The following is an 8087-nucleotide window of genomic DNA, read 5'->3' on the forward strand; positions in this document are numbered from 1 at the left end:
CTTTAGACTGGTCTACTGGATTCCATCCTCAGATCTGCAATAATACTGCTAAGGAAGGCCATTCTGTTGTGATCTTGAAGATTCTCCAGCCTATCTGCTGGGCTTGAGGGTTGGTTCCTCACTGTGTGCAATTATTTGATGGCAGTAAACTAAACGACAATTTTTTTAAAAAGGTCAAGGCCATAGTGATACCATGCATCTCATTTTCCTAAGAACATGCACAGTGAAACAGCTAATAGCATCCTTCTCCTCTCTAGGCTAGTGGAGTGGGAGGCAGCACTGAGCAAGTAGTGGGGCCTGTGAACTGCAGAATAATAGAAGAGGTTAGTTTAACTGTTAGTCATCATAACCAGCTCCTTCGCAGCATTCCACTTCCTCTGCCCCAAAACACCCAACCTAAAAACATGAGTCTTGGTTGGAAAGAGTTTATCCAAATTAATGTACATTTAAAAAAATAAATGTTTGTGTGGGAATAACACAGATTTGGACTGCTTTTAAGTATTTTTAATTTTTTTTTCAAGTTCTTCCCTTCTGAATCTTTAGTCCTAATTAGGCCTGAGCCACAGACTTCCTGGATGACCTTGGACAAGCCACAATTTCTTTGTGCCTCCATCAACATAGCAGCAAATTGGACAAACCCTCCCCCCAACAAAAGAAGCCCACTGAAAACCAGATGGTACAGTAGAACGTAGCTTTTTTATGTTGAAAAGTGAAATGAACCAAACCCTTTAATTTAACATTTTACAAGAAACAATGCTCTATACATAGAGCAGCCAAACTTGTTTCACAGATAGTTTTAGAGGAAACATTATTTTAAAAAAATGGGATATATCAGCACTTTCAGAAAATCTCAATGAGAGGCAGGTCTCAAGTATACTGTAGCTGTGTGCTTGCACACTTTTTTTCGCTAGGTGTTAAACAGCAATTTTGAATTGCTGCTACACCATGGGGTCAAGGTTTAAGGCAGCAGTTTTGCAAACACAGATGTGAATAACCTTATGCACAGGAGTCATTCCACTGATTTGGTTATCTGAACAAAGAATAAACTACATACTCGTAAGTATGTATGCATGTGTCAGGACAGTCAAGCTATTTTAATAGGCTCAGATGGCTCAAAATGAGCCATTTTGAACTTTAAACTTGTATACTGTTATTTATAAAAGCACAGTAAGTTGTGCGTGACATTTTAAAGAACAGCTGGAAGATCAAAGCCTCAGAGCATACAATCCATATGAAATCCTAGTCCCATTGCCATCAATGGAAATGTTACTCTTGACTTCAGTAGAGCCAGGATTTCACCCTAAGGCTGCGTCTAGACTGGCAAGTTTTTCCGCAAAAGCAAATGCTTTTGCACAAAAACTTGCCAGCTGTTTACACTGGCCGCTTGATTTTGCGCAAAAGTACTGACGTTCTACTGTCTGAAATCAGTGCTTCTTGCGCAAATGCTTTGACGTTCCCATTCGGACAAAAGCCCTCTTCCGGAAATGTTTTTGCGCAAGAGGGCCAGTGTAGACAGCTAAAAACTGTTTTGCGCAAAAAAGCCCCGACGGCGAAAATGGCAATCGGGGCTTTCTTGCGCAAAACCGTGTCTAGATTGGCACAGACGCTTTTCCGCAAAAAGTGCTTTTGCAGGAAAGCATCCGTGCCAATCTAGACGCTCTTTTCCGCAAATGCTTTTAACGGAAAAACTTTTCCATTAAAAACATTTGCAGAAAATCATGCCAGTCTAGACGTAGCCGAAGGGTTTATTTCATATGTGAGAAGATGTAGAAGCATAGCGAAGTGAGGTGATGAAAGGGGATAGTCTAATAAGGGTTCAGAAAAGAAATGAGATAGAAGGGAAAAGAGAGTTTTTTGGTATATGTCACAAATTATGTGCAGTTCGGATGAAAGCTTGACATTGTAATCAGGAAATAACCTTTTGTATTAGCATGTTTAGCAATCAGATTCTCTCATGTATACCTTCTAGAAGTTCGTTTCTGGCTTCAGCTCTATGGACCAGTATCAATGTGTGACTATTCCTTTTTATTGAGAGAAAGAATTTTCAGTTATGTAGTCTTTATTTGTTTTATTTTTCCTTATACATATCCCTAAGTATTTAAAGGCCCCTGAGTATCTGGATACATTGGCAATAATGTGATATAATCTTTTCTTACATGCCAACTGGCTAGACTGAAGTCTATCTGCACAGGTGTACTTCTGCTTTTAGCAGGAGGCTGTTAGCAATCTCTCTTTGAAGTGTCAGAAGGCTGTTTCAATTGCAATCTTAATTGCCATATTTCTCTATAATCCTGATCTACACCAACTGTGGGGTATTTTTCGTTGTTGGAACAATCCAGTCTACCTCATGCTGAATTGACAAGTAAGATCTTTCATTTCATGATTACATAACACATGCAATGATTCAAAATGCTGCTCATTAGCACTTTCAATGGTTTCATTAATGGGTGTGACAGTTTAAATGTAAAAATAAACAGACACGTTTGAGGGCCTTGCAAAAATTGTATCGAGGCATGCCTCATTAAAAATCAATTTATGAGTCAATACCATTTATTTTGTGTGATGTGTCACTTGATCATGAAGAATTACTTGTGATTTAAGTGATTTGTTGATTTACCTCCAAACAACATTCCCTAGATCAATAAAGCTCAATCTGGGTGTTTCTCTACACTATGGAGACGATTGACCCTCCAGAGGTCAATCTTCTAGCATTCGATTTAGAGGGTCTACTGCAGAACCCCACATTGAATGCTAAAGGCAGCCCTCTCCAGAATCCTGTACTCAGCATTGTGTGAGGAGTAAGAGAAGCCGATGGGAGGCCAGTGAGAGCATGTGTTCCTGCAATGTAAATCGTAGTTGGACACAGAAGTAACTGAAACAAAGGTGGCCTGGGGTCAACGGTAAGATTGGTTAAGCTTTATGAAATTCTCATCCTTTGAGTGCTTACTCCAGAATTCAGTAAACGACTTGTACAAGTTTTGTTTCTTTGCTAACGCTATAAGCTAATGTTATCCTTTTGGGTTTGGCAGTTTTCTATCTTCGTGGTTATTTTCTCAAAAATAAAATAGTTACCTTGCAGTTACCTCATCCTCTTTGTACTTCTCTCCACTCTTTAGCTCCTTCATTCACTTGTTATGTCTTATAAACTAACACTGTAAACAGTCTGGGGGCAAGAATGTCTCTTTCTTCTATGGTGGTTCTGCACCAACGCAATGAGGTCTTGATCTGTGATTGAGGCCCTTAGGTACTACTGTAAAATAAATCACTAGTCATTGATTTGAACTATAAACATGCAATTCAACCTGATGTTACTAGCTAGAAGTTGAAAGACCTTCTGAGGACCGATAGTTTTAAAATCACGACAAATAAATGTTATTCAAAAACTGCTTACTTGTCCTGACAACCCATTAGAGCCTGCCAAATATTGATGGGGCATAGCACTGCACATAGACTTTTAAGTTGAAAAAATTTAGGGAAATTACATTTTTGAACATGTTGATAACCGCTCATTTGCAGACTCTTGAGTACAAAATATATTCAGGAACCATACCAATTTTGACAGAAATTTCCATGAACTGAACTAATCAGGATTATTGTGGCTGTGGATCAAAAATGTTATTTTCTCAAAGAATGACAATTCTTTTTGCTCTGTGGTTTGGGATGAAGAAAACATCAGTCCCCAACTGGTGAATATTGGTTACATGTAAGGAATCTAAAACCGTTGGTAACTTTCAGATTGATTTGTACAATTCTATGTCACTCCCTCTTTCAGATTGCTTAGATTGAATATCATTTCAGTCTCAACCACCTCAATTGATTGATACACCAAACTTGGCCTGAAATGTAAAATGCAACTGCTGTGTGTATTTATTAGAAAACATCATAGCAAGACCCGAAGATAAATCTAAACAAAACTGTATGCGATGTTCCATGAATTAAGGTGAATTATTTCACTAGAGTACACGAATGAGACAAAGCTGAGACTAAAAAGCTAAGAAAACTGGCTATGTCAATTATTCTCGTGGCAATGAGTGGAGACATATTATTTACACCTTAAAATGAACAAATGTGGTTTGTGTGTCTCATATCTCCAATCTTTTGGCTTTCCTGGTTATTGGGAAATAGACAATACAGTGAAATTTAAAAGCACAGATGAAAAAATACCGCAAAAGAACGAAATATTTGTAAATTGTAGTTCATGCTATAACAAATTCTGAGAAGGCCTTAATTAGGATGATGTATTCAATAAAACAGATTTATAGTAACATGGACGACCTCATACCATCCTTGTTGTAGCTTAACTGAGAGTCTCATATGATAGATGTCTTTAGTTGGGATTTCCTGAAGCCCTCAGTGTTGGCTTCACTTTGTTCCCATTGAAGTGAAAGAAGTTTTGCCACTGACTTCAAGGGGAGCCGATTTAGGTCATTTAGGATTTTGAAATCCTATATGCAATGTATTTTAGCAGCTGAAAAATAAGGCACAAGAGCCAGCACTATGGGACCAAATGCCTACAAGGGCCACCAGAAAGTGGTATGCAAACCAATATTGGTCCTCAGACCAGATTTTGGGATCCACTCCCCTAATTTAGAATTCCTCATATTCAGATAAGAGACTTCAACTTCTAGCACAGTCCTTCCATCCCAAGGACTGGGATGGAAGTAGAAGTCTCTTATCTGAATATGAGGAATTAGGGGAGTGGATCCAAAATCTGGTCTGGGGACCAATTTGTTCATTTCATGAGAATGACACATTCATTCCATGAGAAACTAGAAGTTTGTTGACTTATGTGCCTCTGTGTTTATGCTTGCGTTATTGCTTCTTCTCAGGTGGGAAAGTTAGGATGTCTTTAACCATTCTGAACTACACAGAATGGTGTGGGTTTAGTTCTGCATAGGCAGGCATTCATTTTTAGGTACAGGAAAAGAAAGCTATTCTTGTGCATAAAGTACAGGAATGGAAACCAGGAGACCTGTCCTGTTTTAGCTTTGCCAGGAATCCTGAGACATCTTTTTACAAAGGACTCTGGGCCATATTCTGGCCTTACTATTTGCTCAAAATTCAATTGGAAGTTTCTTGTACAAACTTATGATATGTGACTTTTAAGGACTTGTGCCTCAGTGTTGCCATCTGTAAATTATGGCTGATATCTGCCTTCCAGGAAGCCGAGAATATACATTTCTTAAAGGTCTTTGAAATAATGATTTGTACTGTCACAGAACCTTTTAAGGACCTCAGTCATCCAGGTGGCCCTAAAGTGATCTACAAGCATTCTAGAGTGCCTTCTCAGTCATCCTTTCAAAGTTTCTGATAAACAATCTGTCATTTATTTCCAGAACTTTGTTCTCACAAAGCCGCATCAGGATTCTGGAACTCAAAGCTGTGTGAAAGCTGGATGTCAGTTTTGTCCTCCATTCCCTCACCATGCAGATAGAGCCAAAACTCATGGTTCTCTTGATGCTACCTTTGGATTAAAGAAGATAGATAACAGGCCGGTGAGAGTCCTCTCTGAAGCAGATTGGCAGCCAGCCAGCTGCTGACTCTTCACTTAGTCATTAAGAATAATCTTTTTAAAGAGAAATGTTTTTCACCCACCCTTGAATGCTCCAAGGAGGAAGATATGGTCACATTTTAAACTCATTAAAACATGTTAACCAATTTATATTTTCCAGCTAAAGAATCTGGACCCTTTGGTTAAAGGATAATGTCTCACTCCTTGTAGTGCAGCTGATGTGCTGCTGTAACTTAGTATAAAAAGCTAAAGAGAAGGTAAGACAAAAATACTCTGCAATGAACAAGGGAGTAGGGTTGTATATTATCTCTTTCCTTTTTTTGCCCCCAGAACCTTTGTGCCAATACAATGGTAATTGCCATCCTATCATCATATGGTTGTATATTTACAACTGCAGGGTCAAAGTGGTTAGCAAGAAATTTACAAGAAACACTAGAGATAGCACATGTACTTTTTATTGAGGTTGCTTAAGATTTTTTAACACTTTTCCATGCATTAGCCTGATGCCAGTTAAGGCAAAATAGCCACTTATTAGACGAAACCACAACGTAAGAGCTTTACTGAAAAAAGGCTACCTGCTTAATCTAGACTAACGAGATTTTGCTGATATGCAGAGGGAAGAATGTTTCATTGTGTAGGTAAGAGATTGCAATAGATTCCACATTTCACTTACTTACTATCTTTGCTGATTTAAAATGAGATGTGTCAGGCATACTTTCCTTTCCACATTAGCTGAGTCTTGAGTTTTCAGATGCATTGATGTATGTTCTTTTCAGCTGTATTGCCTTCACACTATCCTGAGCCTTATAAAGCAAAAAGGATTGATCCGTTCAGCATTTTGCTCATGTAACATGCAGAAGGCATTTAGTAGAGTGATTGATGGCACTGCAGTGAAACAGTTCATAAAGGATAATGTCCTTCTACTTAGAATTCACATGCTATCATTTTGGAAAGGCTTTGGCATTTGAAGGAAAAGTCAACTGCAACATCATCAATTTGAAACCAGCTCTTGCATAGCAGCACTTTGAAGTGGGTTGGAAGGAAATATCTCATAAAACATTTTATGCCTGGAAATATTAGCTTCCTTGCTAGTTAAACACATTTACTCGCAAAAGATGCAATTAGACAATTAGCTAAAATTTGTAATTATAGCGGAGAGAGAGAGAGAGAGAGACTTGGCTACTCTTTATTAGGCCTCTCTCTGTGTAAAGGGGACATTTTCTTCAGGGCCGAGACAATGAAGCTTGTCATTGATGTATTGAGGCAATGCCAGAAGGAAGGGCATTCTGAGGTGTAGTGACGTAAATCCTATGTCCAACTTGCAGCAATAGTAAAGAAGACATATTTTCTTGTTTAGCTGACATGGGATTGCAAAGATGCCACTGATTCATCTTTGCCCATGTTACTTCAATTGTTGCAATTCCACCCTACTCCCTAAGTATATGGGAAGATGTAATTCTTGTCACTTTATTTCATCATTAGGATATGGCACACTGAAATGGACTCCTCCCTGCTGGGAATTCTGCCTTCTTTTTTGGTTATAGTGGCAGCTGTGCTGAACATCTTCTGTCTCAAAGAGGAAAGTCTTAGCTTCTTCCTATGAAATTTATCACAACCATCTGTGTGTAACAAGGGATTGTGAACTGCATTTCAGGCAGATGACAAGCCCCTTTCCACAATATATCAAAATAGAGACTATTATGGTGGATTCAAATAGCTAGCCCTGCTCTCTTCTCTGGTCCTAGATTAATGACAACCCTCAACTGAAACTGAGCAAAGTTGTCAGGCATTGAAAAGACAATGCTTTCTTATCAGGAGAAAAATAAATTCAGCTGACACCATTTCTGCAACAGTGATGGTTTGTGGGAAATAAGATGCCAAAGTTCGGTACCACAAGACAAAGAAACCAAGCTCTTCTGTGAGATCCAAAAGTGTTTTTGTTTCTTTTGAAATATTACACGTGTACTTGAGAAGAGAGAGTTAATTCAATAATGTAAATTGGCACAGGTCCATTCTGGAAACTGAGGGTGTGTGTTGTGTACCATGAGGCATCACTGCATGGGGGAGTTATTTAATTTAAAATATTTACAAGTATACCTAGAAGCTCTTCATGTCCTTCAGTCAGTCAATGCTGGATGGAAAGTGTGCAGGGGAATTAAGACACAAACTTAAAGGGTGGCAGGACTACCTATTAAAGCTCTGGAAACAACTGTGCATTCTAGCCCTACCTGGTAGTTGAAGACAAAATTCTCCATTTGTTAATAAAGCTCTTTCTGATTTCTTATTTGTAATCATTATTTTTTGACAAGCATATTATTAGATTACTTTTGGCTCTTCTCTCCTACCACATGTGTATATTCAATTTGCAGTACATCTTGTGACAAAGCTTCTTCTATGCCTCATTGGGTGCTATGCTTTTGGGTAGACTGCTTGCCTCAGAAGCTCATGGCAGCCTTCAGTTTAGATACTTTCCCCAAGGACACAAACTTGCTGTTTATCTAGCCATCCTCCTCATTGGCCAGCATGGAGAAAAGGAAGAAAATGATCCCCAGAGACTCTGCTGCCCTTCCTAGTG

The sequence above is a fragment of the Pelodiscus sinensis genome, chromosome 2, assembly GCF_049634645.1.
Source record: "Pelodiscus sinensis isolate JC-2024 chromosome 2, ASM4963464v1, whole genome shotgun sequence".
In the NCBI taxonomy this organism is placed as follows: Eukaryota; Metazoa; Chordata; order Testudines; family Trionychidae; genus Pelodiscus; species Pelodiscus sinensis.